Here is a 22938-nt window from a genome sequence, read left to right as displayed (position 1 = left end):
CTACTTGGGGAAATAGAAGGAGCATGTATCACACGTGCAAAATCCGATAAGGTACCGCATGAATATTCTATGATAGCCGGTATTGAAGAATCTGTACATGAAATTTTCATGAATTTAAAAGAAATTGTATTGAGAAGTAATCTGTATGGAACTCTCGACGCATCTATTTGCGTCAGGGGTCCTAGATATGTAACTGCTCAAGATATCATCTCACCACCCTCCGTGGAAATAGTTGATACTACACAACATATAGCTAGCCTGACAGAGCCAATTGATTTGTGTATTGAATTAAAAATCGAGAGGAATCGCGGATATCGTATGAAAACCCCATCTAACTATCAAGATGGAAGTTACCCTATGGATGCTGTATTCATGCCTGTTCGAAATGTGAATCATAGTATTCATTCTTATGGGAATGGGAACGAGAAACAAGAGATACTTTTCCTCGAAATATGGACAAATGGGAGTTTAACCCCTAAAGAAGCACTTCACGAAGCTTCCCGTAATTTGATTGATTTATTTATTCCTTTTTTACACGCGGAGGAACGGGACACTCATTTAGAGGACAATCAAAACAGGGTGACTTTACCCCTTTTTCCCTTTGATGATGGGTTGGCTAATATAAGGAAAAACAAAAAGGGAAATGCATTGAAATGTATTTTTATTGACCAATTAGAATTGCCTCCCAGGACTTATAATTGTCTTAAAAGGTCCAATATACATACATTATTGGACCTTTTGAGTAATAGTCAAGAAGATCTTATGAGAATTGAGCATTTTCGCATAGAAGATGTAAAAAAAATATGGGACATTTTACAGAAACATTTCGAAATTTATTTACCTAAGAAAAAGTTTTAAATCCATTGGAATTAGTTCATTTTTACTAAAAAAAAATGGTTTTGAATCTTTAGCACGATCCGTATATTTGGAATGTATCCATAATGAAATTTAAGAGATGTATCTAGGGGAGATTCGCTCTGAAACGACTATTCCCTAGATACATACGTTATGGTATTTTTTTTTATTTTATTTCACGGTTAAATCCATTTATTTAAAAAAGACCTAAAGTTAGAGATTTATCAATAGGTAATGTTGCTCCAATACCTAACCAAAGAGCTACTGCGGTGCCGATCAAAAAAACGGTTGTAGCTACTGGACGACGAAATGGGTTTTGGAATTTATTAACATTCTCCAAAAAAGGTACTGTCAATAATCCCACCGGTACTGAAACCATTAAAAGAACACCCAACAGCTTATTGGGTACTGTACGGAGTATTTGAAATACGGGAAAGAAATACCATTCGGGTAATATTTCCAAGGGAGTTGCAAATGGATCCGCGGGTTCACCAATCATTGACGGTTCTAGAACCGCTAGACCTACGGTACATGCAATAGTACCTAGAATAACTACTGGAAAAATATATAAAAGATCGTTAGGCCATGCGGGTTCGCCATAATAATTATGGCCCATCCCTTTAGCCAATTTAGCTCTTAATACAGGATCATTTAAATCAGGTTTCTTTGTTATTGGGATAGGTGAATTTTTATGGATCCATCCCCCGAGGGAACCGGACATGATAATTTTTCATCATCCGGCTCGAGCAAGAGTCAAAGGAAAAACTGGATCCATAAAAAATCGATATGTGATCCACACATATATGACTCTACATAAAAAAAGATTTATCGGATTCCATTTTTCCGAGTTGCAACTAGCCATTGCAAGGAATTCAGTTCTTACAGGTAAATGCTCAATACCCAAGTGGGCTTGCAAATTTGATCATGATCAAGTGCTTTTTGGATGGTCTCATGCCTTGTGATTTGTGTTTATCCCCACGATATATAGAGCCTTCTTAACGTTACATACAAAGGATTTACTTGTTACTAATAAAGTCTAGCCTTGCTCTTCCTTAGATCCCTTGTTTCACTCCGATAGTATCATAGATCGGGATCGATGCACAGGAAATGAATGCGTTTCCATACTATAAGTAAATAGATAGAACGTAATCTGGTTTATTTCACATTACTTATTCTACCGGATCTTACGGAGCCTGTTCATGCGCAACATGATTAGGGTCTGATCATAGAAAAGATTCTCCTCAAACGAACCAGCCTATCCTGTGTAAGGGGGCTTACACGTTGGTTGGAATAGAGACACATTTGGTTGTGAATTCCAATGTGGCAGATAAAATCATATATCCGCACGGCCAAATCGATAGTTCAAGTCACACACTCCCATAATCCATCTCTCTTCGGGGAATCCACTTCAACTACTCGTATCAAATTAAAGAATACTTTTGGGTTAGTTGAGGGAAAATTTCCAACTAAAATGTCTTATTTTTTTTTTCAATAATCCATATTTGTAGCAATGAAATACTATAGTTCCTCGCCGAAACGAAATGATATATGATCAATTACAAATATCTATAGTATGTCTTCTCTATAAAGGACCTGAAATACCTTGCTTACGTATCATTGGGAAGTGCATTAACATAAATACGGTAGTAAGAAGAGGTAATACAAAAGTGTGTAAACTATAAAAACGGGTCAAAGTGGATTGACCCACACTAGCACTTCCACGTAATAGCTCTACCAAAGGCGAACCTATTACAGGAATCGCTTCAGGTACGCCTGTCACGATTTTGACTGCCCAATAACCAATTTGGTCCCAAGGTAAGGAATAACCAGTTACACCAAAAGATGCAGTCAATACAGCCAAAACCACACCCGTAACCCAAGTTAATTCGCGAGGTTTTTTAAATCCACCTGTGAGATAGACACGAAATACGTGCAGGATCATCATTAGAACCATCATACTTGCTGACCATCGATGCACTGATCGGATTAACCAACCAAAGTTGGCTTCAGTCATTATGTATTGAACAGAGGCAAAAGCCTCCGTAACGGTCGGACGATAGTAAAAAGTCATAGCAAAACCCGTAGCCACTTGTACTAAAAAACAAGTAAGTGTGATCCCCCCTAGACAATAAAATATGTTGACATGAGGAGGAACATATTTACTAGTTATATCATCGGCAATCGCCTGAATCTCGAGACGTTCCTCGAACCAATCATATACTTTATTGAGATAGGTAAACCGACGGACCCCCCTAAGAACCGTATATGAAAATTTCATCTCGTACGGCTCAAGCGGAAACACCAAAATACTGGTTAAAACAGATATGTAATAGAAAGTTTGAAACTTATTAATAACTTGGTTCAAACATCTCTGAGGGTATGAAGGAACCAAAATCCGAAATCCCCCCTTTTTGATGATAATGCTAAAATCTCAAGTGGGCTCATCCGTCTTTATATTGATCGTTACAGGCCTCTTGAATTTTCTCTTCCCCCTTTTTTTTTATTTGATTTGTTGTTTGTGCGTCATTTTTTTTACTATTGATAGGAATTCTCTTGTTGAGACCCTATGATTTGATTGAAACCTCAGATTCATACTAGAACCACGATGATTCGCCCTAAAGCTAAGCCCAAAGGTTCTCTGAGTAAGAACCATTTGATCATCACTTACTTAATGAATGAATGTTATGACTAAAAATCCAGAGAAAGATTTGTCCCTCGGTCAAAGTCAAAATAAACACGATTCGGAAAGAGAAAAAATCGTTCGATTTCTGAAATACCTCTTTGAAAATTTTTGGAGTAGGAGTCCGGTCGCGAGGTCTGAATAGTAGGTATGAATCATAGTTCAAATATTTCTCTTGAGCTATTCCATGTATTCCGTGCTCCAGATACTCGAATAAATATCCGACGGGGCAGAACCATCTCCATTGAGATGAGATGACAGACCCATTTCTGCACTATCAATAGGATCAATTATAACAAGTCACACACTCATATTCCGGAACTACCGAAACAACGAAATTCCGCGGTCGAACTACCAGAATGGTCCAGAAATCCGAGTCCTAAGTGATTCATTTTTGATTCAAAAGCTAGGACTTCGTTGTTCTTGTGGGCCTAACTCATTGAAATTCCATCCAGTAAAACGGAAGAATTATAAATCTCCAAAATAATAGATAGGAATATCGCAAATAGAGCCATTGCGACACCCATTAAGGGGGTAGTTCCCCATCCAGGAGCTACTTTACCATATTCCGAATTCAATGGTTTCAATAAATCCCCTGTAAGAGTTCTTCTTGGCCCAGATCTAGAACTGTCCTCAACGGTTTGTGTAACCATAAATCCTATTGCATTGGTTGAGATCTGTTGACTTTGTATACTATTCCGTTGTAAATAAACGATCTTGTCGTAACGTGGATCCACCATATCGTGGTCTTGAAATTTTCTAATAATGGAAACAGCAACCTTAGTCGCCATCTCTATATCCGGTTCACTTGTAAGCTTTACTGGGTATGCCTTATATACCGCTTTTGGGCAGCCCTCTCAACAACTAAGAGATCCGTTCGAGGAACACGGAGACTAGTTGAAATGATGAACCTCCCCTATTAGTTGGGAGGCTCATTACTTCAATTGAGATAATGAAAAATCATTTCATCTTTTTAGTCGAAATCCTAGGCGGGTCTCGAAAAAAGATAGCGAAAAAAATTATCCCTAGAGTCGAAATTAACAGGAATGTATAAACCAATGCTTCCATAGATTCGATCGTGGTTTACAATTATAGCTTCCACACCTGTGCATTTGGGATCATTTCCCAGACAAGGAAAGGGTAATATTTAAAGAAAAGCAATAATGAAAATACAAATTTCTCCGGTACCCCGCCTATACCTATGCTAAAAAAAAAAAAATAGAGGCGAATGATGCCAGACCAGAACAACGTTGTATCAAACTACTTGTCTCCTTGTAGTTGGATCCCCAAGTTTTTGGAATGCCCCAAATTCGACTTGAGCATCCAAATCTGGGTCAATCCCAGCAAAAACATCTCTGAACAAGGTTCTAGCACCGTGCCAAATGTGTCCGAAAAAGAAGAGCAAAGCAAACGAAGCATGTCCAAAAGTGAACCAACCCCTTGGACTGCTACGAAAAACGCCATCAGATTTCAAAGTAGCACGATCTAATTCAAAAATTTCCCCCAATTGCGCACGTCTAGCATATTTTTTCACAGTAGCGGGATCACTATAGCTGATTCCATTGAGTTCGCCACCATAGAACTCAACAGTTACGCCTACTTGTTCGACACTATATTTTGATTCTGCCCTTCTAAAAGGAACATCGGCTCGCACAATTCCGTCTCCGTCTACCAAAACGACTGGAAATGTTTCAAAAAAAGTAGGCATACGGCGTACAAAAAGCTCATGCCCCTCTTTATCTCTAAAGACGGGGTGCCCTAACCACCCAACAGCTATTCCATCCCCGTTGTCCATTGAGCCTGCTCGGAATAATCCCCCTTTCGCCGGATTATTACCGATGTAATCATAAAAAGCTAATTTTTCGGGAACTTTAGACCAAGCTTCTGATAAACTCAGATTTTCGGCTAGTCCGGTGCCAACTCTTCGATATATTTCTTGTTGGAAGTACCCCTGATCCCATTGATAACGGGTGGGCCCAAATAATTCGACAGGGGTAGTTGCTGAACCATACCACATAGTTCCAGCAACTACAAAAGCTGCAAAAAAGACAGCAGCGATACTACTGGAAAGGACAGTTTCAATATTACCCATACGTAATCCTTTGTATAGTCGTTGGGGCGGGCGGACACTAAGATGGAATAGGCCCGCTAATATGCCCAATGTCCCCGCTGCAATATGATGGGAGGCTATTCCCCCCGGAACAAAAGGATCAAAACCTTCTGCCCCCCACGCTGGATTTACAGGTTGTACTTTTCCGGTTAGGCCATAGGGGTCGGACACCCATATTCCAGGACCATACAAGCCTGTTACATGAAATGCACCAAAACCAAAGCAAGCCAACCCTGAGAGAAATAAATGAATTCCAAAGATCTTGGGCAAATCCAAGGAGGGTTTTCCCGTACGTTCATCACAGAAGATTTCTAGGTCCCAATACACCCAATGCCAGATGGCTGCTAAGAAGCACAAGCCGGAAAACACAATATGTGCCCCGGCCACACCTTCGTAACTCCAAATACCCGGATTCGCTACAGTTCCTCCTGTGATACTCCAACCACCCCATGAATTGGTTATTCCTAAACGAGTCATGAAGGGTATAACGAACATACCCTGTCTCCACATTGGATCAAGAACGGGGTCAGAGGGATCAAAAACCGCTAATTCATATAGGGCCATCGAGCCGGCCCAACCAGCAACTAGAGCTGTATGCATTATATGGACAGAAAGTAAGCGACCGGGATCATTCAATACGACGGTATGAACACGATACCAAGGCAAACCCATGGAAATACCCCTTTTTTATCAAAGATAAATGGACACTATGTGACTTTATCGCATTGGAAAAGACTATGCTATGGCCCTCCGCCTTTCAGTGGATTATCTCGAGGCAAGGGTTAATATTTATTCCCTTCCATTGGAAATAATTGAACAATTCAATTCTGTTCGTAGGAACAAAGAGAAACAAATCTATTCTATACCCGATAAGTACCAATACGCAATGGGGGGGGGCTGGTCCCATTTTTTTTTGAGCAAATGCATAGAGACTTGTTCATCATTCGAATGACCCATTCGTAATAATTTTTTTTTCCGTTATTCATTCTGTCTTACTCCATGAACCCTCCAATCTATGGATAAAATCCAATAAACGTTTTTAAAAATAAACGAAAATATTAGGAAGGTGAGAAAGCCATTGTTACGTTTCCACATCAAAGTAAAATATAGTACTTAGTGCTTTTTTTTAACTTAATGCCCATTGGTGTTCCAAAAGTGCCTTTTCGGAATCCTGGAGAGGAAGATGCAGTTTGGGTTGACGTATAGTGCGACTTGTCAGACATATTGGGTCATATGGGATTTCCCCGTTCTCTCCCCCGATCGAGATACCCCCTGTTTTGCCCAAGAAAGATTGATTGAATCGTTAATAATAATTAGAATTCGAATTCGGAGCGTGAAGCGCAATTAGATCAATTTTTTTGTTGGTTTGGGGATCAAAATTATATCAATTAATCCGTATTATCAACTAGAATAATTTATGGTTAGGTTGGACCAATAAGAAGTATCCAGGCTCCGTTCAGGAAATACCAAATTGGGAATCTACGGATAATTACCGCTTGTATCATAACGGATTCTTATTATATTTATATTATACCATAACATAATGTATAATATAAGTGATCTTAAACTGCCAATCAATAAAGTAATATGATGAATACATCAAATATCTGGTATTGGTGGAAGGCATGAAACCGGCCGAATTGAAAAAAAAAAAAAACAAGTCGTAGCAAAAGCAAAAAGAAGTGGTACTGGGATTATTTGTACTATATGTGCAAATAGAATTCGGGCAGATTTTTACCCGGAGTAGAGCATAAACCTAAAAGAATTGAGGAGGCCCGTTTAGGAACAAGAAAATAACATCGCGATTCGAATCTCGATGAAACCAATACATCAATGAGAGGTTAGTTCGATAAGTTCAATGAATTCTTTTTTTTTTTTATTATAGGTTAAAATTCTTATAGGTTAAAGGGAAGCGATTCAAAACTCATGTTTCTTAAAAATGGAAGAAAAAGCCTCTTCGTTTAGTTAGGAAAAAACTTTTTTTTTACGAAAAAACAAAAACAAAGAGGGCTGGAATCGACACATTGATTCTTTTTTTTTTTTTTGTTTCGCCATTTTTTGAACCGTATGCATCTAAAGGCGCGTGTGCGGTTCCGAAGGAAATTTTGTCCTAATCAACCGACTTCATCGAGAAAGATTACTTTTTTTAGGGCAAGAGATTGATAGCGAGATCTCAAATCAAATTGTAGGTCTCATGATATATCTCAGTATAGAGGATGCGACCAGGGATCTTTATTTGTTTATAAACTCTCCCGGCGGTGTGGGTAATCCCCGGAATAGCTATTTATGACACTATGCAATTTGTGTCACCAGATGTACATACAATATGCATGGGATTAGCCGCTTCAATGGGATCTTTTATCCTGGTCGGAGGAGAAATTACCAAACGTCTAGCATTCCCTCACGCTTGGCGCCAATGAGTTTTTTTTTTATTTGAGAGAAAACATAAGACTATGCCTTCGCTATACGGAATATAAATAATAAGTAATAATAGCATGGCACCTCGAGCTCGATATTAACAAACCATTATTTCATTTTTTTTCCATAACATGAGATTCCGTATCGAGATAGTAGTATGAAACAAAGGTTATTTCCCGATTTCATCTTCTGTATCGGAGGTCTGTTTCAGCGTCACAAACAAATCCTTTTTTGCTTCTACACCAGAAGTCTCTTTCCGATATTTAGGTTATGAAAGAGTACGAAAGAAAAAAAAATTTAACTTATTTGATCCGATCAGAAAGATACTTTGGGATTGCAGAATCACAGACGAGATAAAAAAAAATATATAAAGCAACGGAACCATCATAGTATTTTTGGCTCCTCCGAAAGGAAGGATGGTAAATGGAGCATTCAACGATCTGGATCTGATGGATCTTATTTGTCTCTTTCTTCAATGGAAGGGAAAAGGAAATTCCATTTAGGAGCCGTATGCAATGCACAAAAAAATATGCCTGTACGGTTGTTCAATTCTATCTTTTTCCTCTTGCTTGTTATTCTTTATCCTACCCCTTCATGCGATCGCGCGAGATAGGGGAACCATTCATTATGTTATTATATCGCCAGGGTTATGATCCACCAACCTGCTAGCTCTTTTTATGAGGCATCAACAGGAGAATTTATCCTGGAAGCGGAAGAACTACTAAGACTACGCGAAACCCTCACAAGGGTTTATGTACAAAGAACGGGAAAACCCTTATGGGTTATATCCGAAGACATGGAAAGGGATGTTTTTATGTCAGCAACAGAAGCCCAAGCTCATGGCATTGTTGATCTTGTAGCGATCGAAAATAACGGGGGTTTCGCATAAAAATCCTAGATTCTATCTCGAACCATAATTAGAATGATCCGTAAGTTCATATTTTATGTTCTTACCCAGGTAAAAAATTAAGAAGTAATTCATCATGATCGGGTTAGGATCGATCTAAACCGGCTTTTGGATACGATGCAGCATGCCAACTATTAAACAACTTATTAGAAATACAAGACAGCCAATCCGCAATGTTACGAAATCCCCTGCTCTTCGAGGATGTCCTCAGCGTCGAGGAATATGTACTAGGGTGTATGTGCGACGCGTTCAGATCATGGGCTGGAACAAATGAGACAATTTTTCCAGTATCAATGACCAGTACCAACGAATAGGATGGAATGGAGACGAACTCAATTCACTATCTAAAAATAGTGATCTATCATATACCTATATTGTGTTATTGTGTATGGTATGGTATGGAATTTATGGTTTCCATTGGTGCAAATCCAATCACCTCAATTTGAGATGAAAAGCAATTCCCCATTGGTAGCAAGTGGTATCCATTAAGCGGGGAAATTGAATTTTAAAAACAGAATAATTCTGTTCCTACTCTTGCAAGAACGGACTAACAGGGTCAGCTACCTAGCCAACCTTCACAACTAAATGCCGTCACTGTATGGATAGATCTCGTTGTGAAAAGACCTATTACTGTATAATTCATGGGTAGAGCCAAAGAGTGTGAACTGTACAAGTTACCAAAACATTGATTAAATGAGTAAGGGGCTCCGGTGTATAGAGAGGACCTCACCGTTTAAGAAGTAACCATAGAAACGATGGAAACCACTATTTCTATTTTATTTCTATTTTATTTATTTATCCATTTACTACGTATTTATTACTATTTATTTGATACTTAATATCGGTCAAATTTTGTATTTTAATATCGGTCAAAAATATTTTTTATTTTATTTTGGGGCGAAATGCAAATGCCTGGAAGAAATAAAAAATCGTGGTTGGGAAGGTCATAGTAGCAAAAGCCATTGGAATTTTTATTTTATACATCGGAAGAATCCGTTTTGTTATTAATTAAACTAGAAGAGGGGAAAAGAATGACTGAAAGAAAAGAAATCAATTAGTTATTCATCAAAGTTTTATTTGATTCAATGACCAGAGTTAGACGAGGATATATAGCTCGGAGACGTCGATCAAAAATGCGTTTATTTGCATCAACCTTTCGAGGGGCTCATTCAAGACTTACTCGAACTATTATGCAACAGAAAATGAGAGCTTTGGTTTCTACTCATCGGGATAGAGGCCGGCAAAAGAGAGATTTTCGTCGTTTGTGGATCACTCGGATAAACGCGGTAACCCGCGAGGATAGGGTATCCCATAGTTATAGTAGATTTATACACGATCTGCGCAAGAGACAGTTGCTTCTTAACCGTAAAATACTTGCACAAATAGCTATATCAAATAAGAATTGTCTTTACATGATTTCTAATGAAATCCTCAAATAAGGAGATTTAAGGAATTCGACGGAATGATTTAAACGGAGTTCCCCGGAGAATGAACTCCGGGAAGATAGAATCGAAATTCATATGATAACAGTAGGAATGAATAAACACGCTTCAATAATAAAAAAAAGATTTCTCCCCCCCCCATTATTTTTTCTTTTTTTCTTATGACGCGACAATCTAATCTCTCGGCTTTTCCAACAAAACATCAATCGGAGTTTGAGTTCCAATTCGAGTTTTTATTCAATTCGGGTGGTGGGTCTACTTATTTCTGCTTCTAGGGCCGGTAGTTCTAGGGAACTACTCGGCTCTCTCAAATTGTTTCTCATTATTAAGAAAAGGTAATGAAGATAAAATGCGAGCTTGTTTTATAGCGATAGTAATTAATCTTTGTTGTTTCAAAGTCAATCTGTTCACTCTTCTAGATAATATTTTTCCTTGTTCACTAATAAATTGACTAATTAAGCTCATGTTTCTATAATCAATTCGATCCCCCGATCCAATTGGGGGCAAACGCCTACGAAAAGATCGCTTGGATTTACGAAAGGGTCGCTTGGATTTATCCATGGTTTATTTCTTATCTCTAAAATCCTAGTTTATTTCTTCATTCATTTCGGATCCGACCGAAAGAGGACTTGATTTGTTTATTTTATATTATTTTTATATTATAATAATATAATATATGTATATGTTTATTTTCATTTTTATAATTTAAAATATTTATTTTAATATTATATTAATTATATATTAATTATATTATTAATTAAATTAAATTATTTAATTCGATTTTTTTTATTTATTTATTATTTATATTTTTTAGCTTCTTCCTGTTACTTGGAAAAGGGGCACTGATGTTCTGCTCAATCTATTTCTTTATCTCCCCATGAATCGTATGCTTGTAACAATAAGGACAGAATTTTCTCAATTCCAATCGACTAGGTGTATTGTTTCGATTTTTTTGAGTAATATATCTGGAAATGCCCCTCGATTTTTTATCGAAACCCTTTCGGGCACAACTGGTACATTCCAAAATAACTCTTACCCTGGCTTCTTTACTCTTGGCCATGAACCTCCTTTGGATTTTGGATTCACTCAACTCTTCCATTTTCGATCCGAATCCAATAAGAAGAAAGGAACAAAAAAATGGAAGTTGCTAACTTGAAATCCAATTATGAAAGATTTCGTTTCAATCAATAGAGTAATCATAAAATAAGTAATACGATTTTTTCTAACTATCAACTATTCTCTAATCCCAGTATTTCATTTAATATAATATATTGTATGGTCTCGAACCCCCTGGATCCATATTTCTAGTTCGGCTCTCCCCCTATTAATTCTATCCTGAACCCAAGTTTCGCTGGGATTCATTCAATCCACTTTTATTCTTTTTCTTTCCTTCCTATACTAAAACTAAAAAAATGAAAACGGGAGAAATTAGTCACAGTCATAGAGAGTTTATTCTATCTCTAATCTTTTTCTTCTTTATCCCTTCCCATGTCAATAACTAGAATTAAAAAAAGGGGAATACCAACGCATCGGGGAATAAACGATTGATCTCTATCAATAGACCCGCTAAAGACCCGAACCATAAAGTACTTAGCACAGGTGCCACGGAGAGATATGTCTTTAGATCTCGCATTGAAAATCCTCCTTCTTTATTGTAATACAATTATTACCAGATAGATGATATATAACTCTATTATAACTATAGTTATATAGTTAAAGATCACTTGTATTTGTACGTAGAACCCCTAAAAATGGATATGTAGAATGATCCGGTAGATGAATTGTTCCTAAAATCGAAAAAGATGACCCCCTTCTTTTCTTCCTGAGCATTACCAATAAATATTCATTTACTTATACGTTAGGTTTCATCTGTATATAATTCTCTTATTATATGAGACCAAAAAGAAGAAATGGCAAGATAAATTCTCTTGTATATAGATATAGGAAATAACGATGTGGAAAACAAGACAGGTATTCTCTACAATGACGAATGACGAATGACGCTGTATAATAATGGAAAGGGATGTAGCGCAGCTTGGTAGCGCGTTTGTTTTGGGTACAAAATGTCACGGGTTCAAATCCTGTCATCCCTACCGATTACTTCTCTTACGGGCAGTAATGATGGATCAATTTGGATCGACAAAAATTTGGGGCATAATCCTTCATTTTCATTATATAATACTTTATGCATGCATATTGGGGGTGGGGGTAAAAAAAAAAAGAGTCCTTCTCTTTACAGTCGTATCTCCTCCCATAAGAAAGCGCTCTTAGTTCAGCTCGGTAGAACGCGGGTCTCCAAAACCCGATGTCGTAGGTTCAAATCCTACAGAGCGTGATTCTGTTCCTGTAATTGGAATGTCGAATTACAATAAAATAAAATAACTTCATTAACTTGAACTGCAACCTGCATTTGACCTCCTGCAGATTTAGGAGGAGGTCAATCAAAAACAAAAAAAGAGATGTTACTCAATTAAAGGTCCAACTGATCGCCGCGTCTGTATTGTAAATACGCAGTTACGAATAATCCGGCCAAAGTAATAGGAATTAGACCTAACACGATTCCAAATAGAAAAACTTCAATCATTTCAAGTTGTTTGAAAGGGGAGAAAAATAGAGGTAATATCTATTAATAAATATTAATCCGAATCGCTCATGAATCTCAATAAACAAGAATTGTCAATCGGCTTCGAAAGGGACTATAGAATACCTGGAATTTCACAGAAATATTCATTTTTTTTGTTCATTCAACTAATTTCAAATAAGTCGTACCTTGCTCAAACCAATCAATAGAGCTGAGGTTATAGTTAAAGCAGCCAGTAGAAAACCGAAATAACTAGTTATAGTAGGCATGAAAGAGCTAAATGAGATACGTTCTTTTTTTTTTTTTTACATATGTTTATAAAGCACTTACCTAAGTTTCTATTTTTGTGAGATATGATGATAAAAAACTACCAATTGACAGAATCGGTTCCAATTGAAAGTTCTTGATTCATAAGCATTCTAGACGGCACTAACAAAGATGGAGTAGCAGAGGTAGAAAAAAAGATTAATTCACCCTCATTAATTCACCCTCTGTGACATCTACCAATCCCGTGATTTCGAATCAACGGATTCCGCGAGCAACTGATGAGTCAAGTATAAACAAGTATAAAGTCAAAATAGCAATTAGAACAGTCCCGTGTCACTTTATTAAAAAAAAAAATTCTTTTTGAGTCACTATGAAAAAAAAGAATTGAATTTGAAAAAAAAAAATTCCATTTTGATCATTTCTTTTCTTTTTCTAAAACCATGAACGGGGAGTTTCTAGATTTTGTACCTAATTGAATTGTGGGAATATGAGAATCTCTTTCATAAATAATTCTAACCCGTCGACTCACATCCTATACTACATACAGAGATAATTTTCTATTGAATGACACGCGGTTCACCATAGCATAGACAAGTAATAAGAAAAGAAGAGAGGAATTATGTACCACTTCTTTTCGATACTGATTGATACAAACAAAGAGCGTTGCTGTGTCAGCAGAAGGATAGTTATACTGATTTGGTCTACTCTAAATACGCCTTCGGTACAATATTGACGATCTTACAAAGATTAAATATCAGTAGTTTTCCATTTACTGATCCCATCTTTTGCGGAATCGATCCCCCTTTGACTGTACAAGAATATGTGGAGCTCAGCATGTCTGGAAGCACGGGAGAACGTTCTTTTGCTGATATTATCACCAGTATTAGATACTGGGTCATTCATAGTATTACTATACCTTCCCTATTCATTGCGGGTTGGTTATTCGTCAGCACTGGTTTAGCTTACGATGTCTTTGGAAGTCCTCGGCCAAACGAGTATTTCACAGAGAGCCGACAAGGGATTCCATTAATAACTGGCCGTTTTGATCCTTTGGAACAACTCGATGAATTTAGTAGATCCTTTTAGGAGGCCTCAATGACCATAGATCGAACCTATCCCATTTTTACAGTGCGATGGTTGGCTGTTCACGGACTAGCTGTACCTACCGTTTCTTTTTTGGGGTCAATATCAGCAATGCAGTTCATCCAACGATAAACCTAATCCGAATTATAGAGCTATGACACAATCAAACCCGAATGAACAAAATGTTGAATTGAATCGTACCAGTCTCTACTGGGGGTTATTACTCATTTTTGTACTTGCTGTTTTATTTTCCAATTATTTCTTCAATTGAGAGAAAGAAGTATAGTAAGAGTAAGTAGGAATTCTTTTATCCGATTCGGAAGGATATCATCCTCATAATTATCCATGACTGTTTATGTCTATAGCATGACCACTTGATGAAATGCGGAGGAAAGTGGGGTAAATGGCCGATACTACTGGAAGGATTCCTCTTTGGTTGATAGGTACTGTAACTGGTATTCCTGTGATTGGTTTAATAGGTATTTTCTTTTATGGTTCATATTCTGGATTGGGCTCGTCACTATAGTAATCGGATGAACCAGATTGTAGACATGAAAAAGTAAGAACTCAACAGGACCTTGCTCCTCGAATCAGACAAACAAAGAGGAGCAAGGTCCTGTTGAGTTCTTACCCTTCGAGCGAGACATTCATTCATTCCATAACATAAAAAAGTTGTAAATTTTAATTGTAAATTAATTCAGTCAATATAATCATATTATTTTTTCGTAGAAATGACAAAATGGGTCCTTTGCTCCCATCCCAAGTTTCAAACCACTGCGTTCTTTCCCTTATGATGATGCTTTTGAAGAATTGAATCCATTGATTCATAATATTCGACCCCCATGCAGACTCCTCCGAAGCAAGAAGAAAGAAGGAATTAATTGATTTCCTGGATGCCACAATATTATTTCTACGGATGAGACATCCTTTCTATACCACTTGAACCTTACTTCAGAAAAAGAAAAAAAAAAATTCAAAGTGCTTAATGTTCCCCGAAGAAACCAGAAATCTTTAATTTTTTTGTATATAAAAAAATCATTATTTTTAATATCTCATCACGGCGAAAACCCCCCCCCCCCCCCCCTTTTTTTTTTTTCATTTAGAAATTCTTCGGTTCGTTCCAATACACCTGGACAAGAAAATAGTAATCTTTAACGAACTAAATCAGGAATCATTATTATTTCCACACAAGAAAAGGAATTTTCTACCTTTCTCTTGTGTGGAAAATTAGGAAGACGAGTAACCCCTCCTAGAATCATTTGTCCCTTTCATTTATACCTTGCCTTATATTTTCCTTCTACTTAAATGCTAAATGCTATATTATCCATTAGAATTCGATTCTATTAGGTACAATAGAATAAAATAATATTGATGCATTGCAGAGCATTTACAACCCGGCAATAGGAGGCCTAGCATAGTCACAACACTCCAATCTTGATCGAAAAAAGATATATCTAGTTTTACTAGTAACTAGACTCGCGAGCGTATACAAGGAATTACCAACATCTCTCAGAAAAAGAGTGTAAACAAAATAAGCAAAAAGAAAAAGGGCCTTTCTCTTTTTTTTGGATCATACATAATTGCAATTGCATCGATTAATCAAAATTCGACTCTTTTTACCAACTTGATGAATCCGGGAATCTAGAAATTCATTTCAGACAATTGAACCTTCTCAAACTGTTTCTTTTTAAGAACCAAAAAGATTTGTGCCAGAGTAACAGATGCCAAGAAGAACAACAAACCTTGGACACGTAATGGATCTTGAAGTACTATTTCTGCATCTCCCTGACCAAACCCCCCCACATTAGGATTACTTGTTAATGGTTGATCAAGCTTGATGGATTCACCCTCCGAAACAAGAAGTTCTGGTCCTGGAGGTATAATATCAACCACTTGATGTCCGTCCAACGCATCAACTAGGGTTATTTCATATCCCCCTTTTTCTTTACGTACTATTCTGTTTACTATACCCGCTGCTGTGGCATTATAGACTGTATTATTACTCTTGCTCCCGTCGGGATAAATCTGACCCCCTTCCTCTGTTCCCACCTATGTATATGGGATACTTTAAGAAGTGAACGTCTTTTTTAGTAGCAGGGTCCGGGGACAAAATGGGAAAGACAATTTCACTATATTTCTGACCAGGAACGGGACCTATCACAAGAATATTTCTTTTATTGGGGCGATAGCTCTGAAAAGACAAATTGCCCATCTTTTCTTTCATCTCAGGAGAAATACGATCGGAAGGAGCTAATTCGAATCCTTCGGGTAAAATAAGAACAGCCCCCACATTCAAAGACCCTTTTTTCCCATTAGCAAGAACTTGTTTCAGTTGCTTATCATAGGGGATTCTTACAACTGCTTCAAATACAGTATCAGGAAGCACAGCTTGTGGAACCTCAATATCCACGGGCTTATTAGCTAAATGGCAATTGGCACATACAATACGCCCTGTTGCTTCTCGTGGATTTTCATAACCCTGCTGCGCAAAAATAGGATATGCATTTGAAATAGATGTCCGAGTAATTACATATATCACGATCAATACAGAAATAGATCGAGTCATCTGTTCCTTTATCCAAGAAAAGGTATTTCTATTTTGCATGGTCCAATCATTGATCCCTTAAATTTCTACAATAAATTAGGTAGGTAGCTAGTCTAGTTCCCTACCCACGATTCTGCCATTGTACTGGAATATAGGAGGAGTCGAACCCCCTGCACGGGTAGAAGTATAAAGTGAGTCAGATTAAAAAAAAAAGGTTTGTTTATGTACGAAGTAACATTATGATCTGATTGATAGCCGCGGGTCAAATGAATTCTTCATTCATTCATTGAATGATAAATCACTACAAGTGAAGGTGATACCCGATTTAAATAATGGAAGATCAAATATTTCAAAATTGTATCTAGAATAACTGGAAAAGTGGAAACAAGACCAGATATAATTTGATCGTTATAAGCAAAGCCAAAATCTTTGTAGACCGAACCGATCATTAGTTCCCAACCATGGGGCGAGTGGAATCCGATACATAAATCAGTTAATAAAAGAATAGAAAAAGCTTTTATTGTGTCGCTTAAGTTATATAGGAATTCCTGAATCCAAGAATTAAGAATGACAAGTTCCTCATTACCCAGAATAGAATAACCACTTAGAATAGCGAAACAGATTATATTTGCCGAGAAGTGCAAAATAATATGGATATTATTTTCATTGTATATTTTGACCAATTGTATCGTTTCTTTGTGGATTCCTATATGAAGCTTTTGTATCTGTGTCTCCGGGTACTCCTTTATCATTTCATCCAAATGAAATAGTTCTTCTAATTCTATGAATCTTTCTAGAATGTTCTTCTCTTGAATATCATTCAAAAAAGTTTCGGATTGCCTGGTATTCCACCAATTAATAACCCAGGGCTCTAGACTTTTATTAAATGAAAGAGAGATCCACCACGGCAAAAATACTATAGATACAAGATATGGGAGAGGGGTCAATGCTTTTTTTTTGACACTTTTTGTTCTGTGAATTGTTAATGAACCTACTTCATTCGTCGACTCCGTCTGATATTTCTATGAAGCATGAGTTCTATAACAAGGTATGTAACCTATGGATCCGTCTTTTTTTATTTGATTATTTGAATTCTTTATTTAGTCTTTGAATCTAGAAGGGGTATAGAAATGGAAGTTAGAATTAAAGATAAAAAGTCTGCCCCAAATGAATAAATGAGTAAGTTCCCAGATATCTCAGATATCTAAATTGGTCAAATTACACCAATTGAATTGCATCTTCATTTGTTTCTTTCGATGAGTGCCCGAAAGACCCAATTCACACTTCAAGTAATGAGTATTAGTCGGGTTTCGAGACGAAAGAACTCCCCTTGGATCAATCAATTATTCCAAAATGTTTCACTAGATGCCCGCACCGCGGGAATAATTGAGGGGATATTTCTGAAGAATATTGATGGTGAAATCAAAAATGTGTGGGAAACCCGAGATAAATTGGATGTTTATGAAAGATGCAATCCTTTTCAAGGAGCAAAAGAAAGGATCAAAATCGATTGAAAAAAAAGAGAGATAATTTACATCCGTCTGTATCTAACGTATCAATTCAACGAAATATTGGGTCTAAAAATAAAAATTCTGTACTGTATTCCGAAATGTTCTGTTCTGATATGTATGATGAATACATACTTACTAGACTTGTTACTAGTCTAACATAACAGAATTGGGTTGAGTCCCATATGCATAAAGCATAAAAAATAGTTTTGGTGAACAACAATTTAATTATTATGGTTGTTCCATATACGTCCACCTGTTTTATTCTATGGGCCACAGTGACAGTGGTATTAGACCAGAATATAATGGGGAAATAGAATATAACGTGTTTTGCTCGAATCAACACCTTGAAAGAAACTTCAGTTCAGTTAGATTCTATTATCAGTTAGATTCTATTATATTAAAGGTTAAAGGGGATTCCTGCCTTTCTTATCTCATGCCGGGAAAGCATTCATTATTCAATTCATTTCAAAATACTTCAATTGGTACGCGCAAGAAATAGGCCGATTCAGCAGCTTTTTGTTCAATTTCTCGTGGAGTCAAATTCTCATCCGTACGAGTCAAGGGAATGGCTCCCTGGCCTCTAATTTCCATATAAAGGACACGGCGAGGATAAAGACCCCCTTTAACTTCCATTCTGATTGACTGGATATCTCTCATAAGGAATCGTAGAAAAACGCGGCGATTTTTTCCAGGAAATCCCCAACGAAAAATACACACTATTCCTTCTTTTCTATCGAATCGATCATAACCACTACCTACATTCCACAAAATTGTGGACCACAAATAGGAACTAATGAACAGACCGGCTATTCCATAGAAAGCCATCACGATCCCTTGAGGGAAAAAAATTATTTGCTGAGACGGAAACAAAGATATGAGATTCCGACCAAGATAACTGGAAGTTCCAACCAATAAGAATGCTAGTGAGCCTAAAAAGAGGATACAGAGGCCCAGCAGAAATTACTTATTTTTCGAGACCCTGTTATAAGTTCTATCCATATACGTTCTGATCGCCAGTTCATATTAGATCCAGTTGCATTCTATTGGAATTGAGGAGAATAGGCCAAATGAATTTAAATTTGACTTTACTATTTTTTTTTGTCCCGAAGTAACTCTCATCAACTAGCACTATTATGATGTGAACCCTTAGGGGTAATTCATCAAATTGGGTAGATGTAAAATAATAACATCTTCTTCATACGATCCCACAATGTATATCTACATAACATATAGATACATTGACTTTCCATTTTTCCACTGATGTATTTTTTCTTAAAAAAAAGCTATACTGCATATATATGCATTTTTTCATATATCATGTATCCGCATGCATAAGATTTTTTTTTTTTTTGTGTTCGAAAGGAACCATATCCAGACCAGACGTGGTACCATATTCTACTAAATAGATATCTGTATTATGATCCAAGTCCAAGTGTTGATTGATTAGATTTGGTCCCACTGAACCTAAACAATCTTGTTTTTTTGAACATGAAGAGATAAAGACGCCATTGCAATTGCCGGAAATACTAGGCCTACTAAAGGCACAAAAAAAGAGGGAAAGTTTAAATCTGTCATAGAATGGGTACCCCCGATTTAATATTTGTACCTCTTATAAAGATATAATAAAATAAGTATGTGAATTAAATTATAAGTATTATATATTATATTATAAGTATTATTAAGTATATAATAAGAAGTACAACAAATGTAGAACTAAATAAGCGTGTTTATACGACTCCACACGAAATACATATAATCCGCTTTATTATTGTATTGTATTGTTGTTCTTGTGCCCTTAATCTTCTAATAAAGAGTTTCTTACGAGTTACTGAAGGGTTTGTTAGGATTCGACCCGACAGGGATTCATAGTACAATACAAAATGTGGGTTCTCGGGAGATATAGAAATCTGAAGGAAATATAGAAAGATGCAACACTTTGATTATAGGATTATAGATTTTATCTATATTCCATATATTAATATAATACTATTAATTTAATTAATAGTATTAATGTAATGGTAATGCGTAAGAAGTAATAAAAAACATGGAATTCTTTTGATTTTTTATTTTCATTTTGAAATTCTATTCCACGAAAGCAAGAATTCACTCTTTTCTCCTGTTGAAAGAGGGTTACTGATTAGTAATCAGTAATAGGGGTAGGAAAAAAAAAATAGATTAGATCCGTACAAAAGAATGAAAAGTCATTATCTGAAACTTCTGATTCTAGAACTGAACTTATGTCACCAAAGAAAACTCCATTCTTCTTATTGTGACTTTGATTCCAATAAACTAAAGTTCGTTACAAATAATTGAGATTAGTGTTTTGAATTTTGATTCAAGGGAAAGAAGCCATGTAGCTGAAATAACTCACTCAGAACGCCCTTTAAAGGATTACGCGGTACGATTAGGTCGAATAAGCCCTTAGAGAATAAATACTCAGCACCTTGTGAACCGTCGGGTACTGTCTTATTCAATGTTTGTTCAATTACTCTTTTACCCGCAAATGCAATGTAGGCATTTGGTTCGGCAATAATGATATCTCCGAGCATACCAAAACTGGCTGTTACTCCACCGGTTGTAGGGGATGTAAGGATTGATACATAGAATAACTTTCTAGTTGATTGATAATCATATGAAGCAGAAGATATTTTAGCCATTTGCATCAAACTCAAACTTCCTTCTTGCATGCGTGCTCCTCCAGAAGCACACACCATAATAACAGGTAGAGATCTATTAGTAGCATACTCGATCAAACGGGTGATTTTCTCGCCTACTACGGATCCCATACTACCCCCCATGAAGTGAAAATCCATAACCCCAATTGCTATAGGAATGCCATTTAGTTGACCTATGCCTGTTTGAACAGCCTCAGTTAAACCTGTCTTTCTTTGATAAGAATCGATACGATCCTTATAAGGTTCCTCTTCCGAGTGAAATTCAATGGGATCGATAGAGACCATGTCCTCATCCATAGGTTCCCAAGTGCCCGGATCAATCAAAAGTTCAATTCTATCTGAACTGCCCATTTTCAAATGATATCCACATTGTTCACAAATATTCATTTTTGATCGAAAAAATTTCTTATAATTTAATCCATAACAATTTTCACATTGAACCCATAAATGTTTGTATTTTTGATTTATATCGAAATCATTAGATCTTCCTCTGATGTTGAAATCACTGTCATTACCGCCAGTTCTTATACTAGAACTCTCACTGTCATTACCACTTAAACTTTCACTAAAAATGTAACCATAAATGTCACTATCACTGTCATTATCGTTACCACTTGAAATGTCACTATCAATACTGATATCAGAACGAAGATAACTATCAATGCAACTATTAATGTGATTATTCCAATCATATTTAGTATCATACATGTAACAATCATAGTCGCGATTGTCATTCTTAGTCCCGCTATTCAGATAACTAGAAAAATAACTTTCTAGTTCACTCAAAAAAGAACTCTCATTGTCAATCTCAAAAATCCGATTTTCAATATCAAAATATACGGAATAACTGTCACCATTACTATCCCTAACTAAAAAAGTGTCATCAGAGATGAAACTCCAAATGTCCCTGGCGCCGAATAAATGATCAACATGACTGGAACTCAAAATACCACTATCACTCCAACTATGAATGTTTTTATCCGTATCATTTATAATGGGGTCCTCACTTCCATTGGTATTTCCAATAGGATGACCAAGGCTACCCCTTGATTTACTTAGCCCACGCCAGTGTTCTAACTCCCCGTTAGACAACATCGAATTGAACCACCACTTTTCCATAGAGCCTTCCTGCCCCCTATTTGAATGAAAATACAATAGATGAATAGTCATTCTATGAATAATCAGTTTACTATTTTATTTCTTATCTGAACAAGCATATAGGTTCAATCACTAGAATCATTAACTAATGACGAGTAAGAGTAAGTATTGAAATAAATTCTTTTTTTGTGGGAATTTAATTCGGGGTATCAATTTACTTATATATTATATGATATATGATGGAACCCCTTCTTCAATTAGAAATATAAAGAGAGGTTTCTCCCATGTTGTGTACAAATTCTCATCGAAAAGATAAATATTTCTTCCCCATGAAGCATTTTTTTTTTTTTTCGTATAATCTCGTATGTATAAGAGAATAATAAGTTTCTATTGCAACACGGAATGAAAAAGACAATATACAGGATGGGTAGAAGGAGTTGTGACCCTTTACTTGCTTGATTTATGGTCCGAAGCTACGGGATCTACGGGATATAATATAATATAAAATGATCCACCAATCCTAAGGATCCATAGGATTCATTATGGACCCCACGATAGAAGCATTGAGTTATTTAGCCTTAGCCTTAGATCTTATCGTGGGTTTCTACCTTGTATATTATATATTAATTTAAGGCAAGGTATACACATATTGATATATGCAAGATAGAGGCAATGGGATCTTTATTCTTTATTCGGCTCAATCCTTTTAATAAAAGATTGGGCCGAGTTTAATTGCAATTAGGGGAACAAACGAGAATTACTGGAT

General features: G+C 36.5%; 2 non-coding genes across 2 annotated transcripts; both read left to right on the top strand.

Moving 5' to 3' along the window:
- Positions 1-12431: 12431 nt before the first annotated feature.
- Positions 12432-12505, top strand: TRNAP-UGG (transfer RNA proline (anticodon UGG)). The gene has a single exon. It is a non-coding gene; the product is annotated as a tRNA-Pro (tRNA).
- Positions 12506-12673: 168 nt separating this feature from the next.
- On the top strand, positions 12674-12747 carry TRNAW-CCA (transfer RNA tryptophan (anticodon CCA)). The gene has a single exon. It is a non-coding gene; the product is annotated as a tRNA-Trp (tRNA).
- The last annotated feature ends 10191 nt before the right edge of the window (positions 12748-22938 follow it).

Source organism: Aristolochia californica, unplaced genomic scaffold (genome assembly GCF_029961685.1).
Source record: "Aristolochia californica isolate CCGP_79_NKW_82.1479 unplaced genomic scaffold, dmAriCali1.0.hap1 SCAF_156, whole genome shotgun sequence".
NCBI classification, from domain to species: domain Eukaryota; kingdom Viridiplantae; phylum Streptophyta; class Magnoliopsida; order Piperales; family Aristolochiaceae; genus Aristolochia; species Aristolochia californica.
The sequence above is the reverse complement of the archived record's forward strand: the minus strand, read 5'-3'. Positions and strand labels throughout refer to the sequence as shown.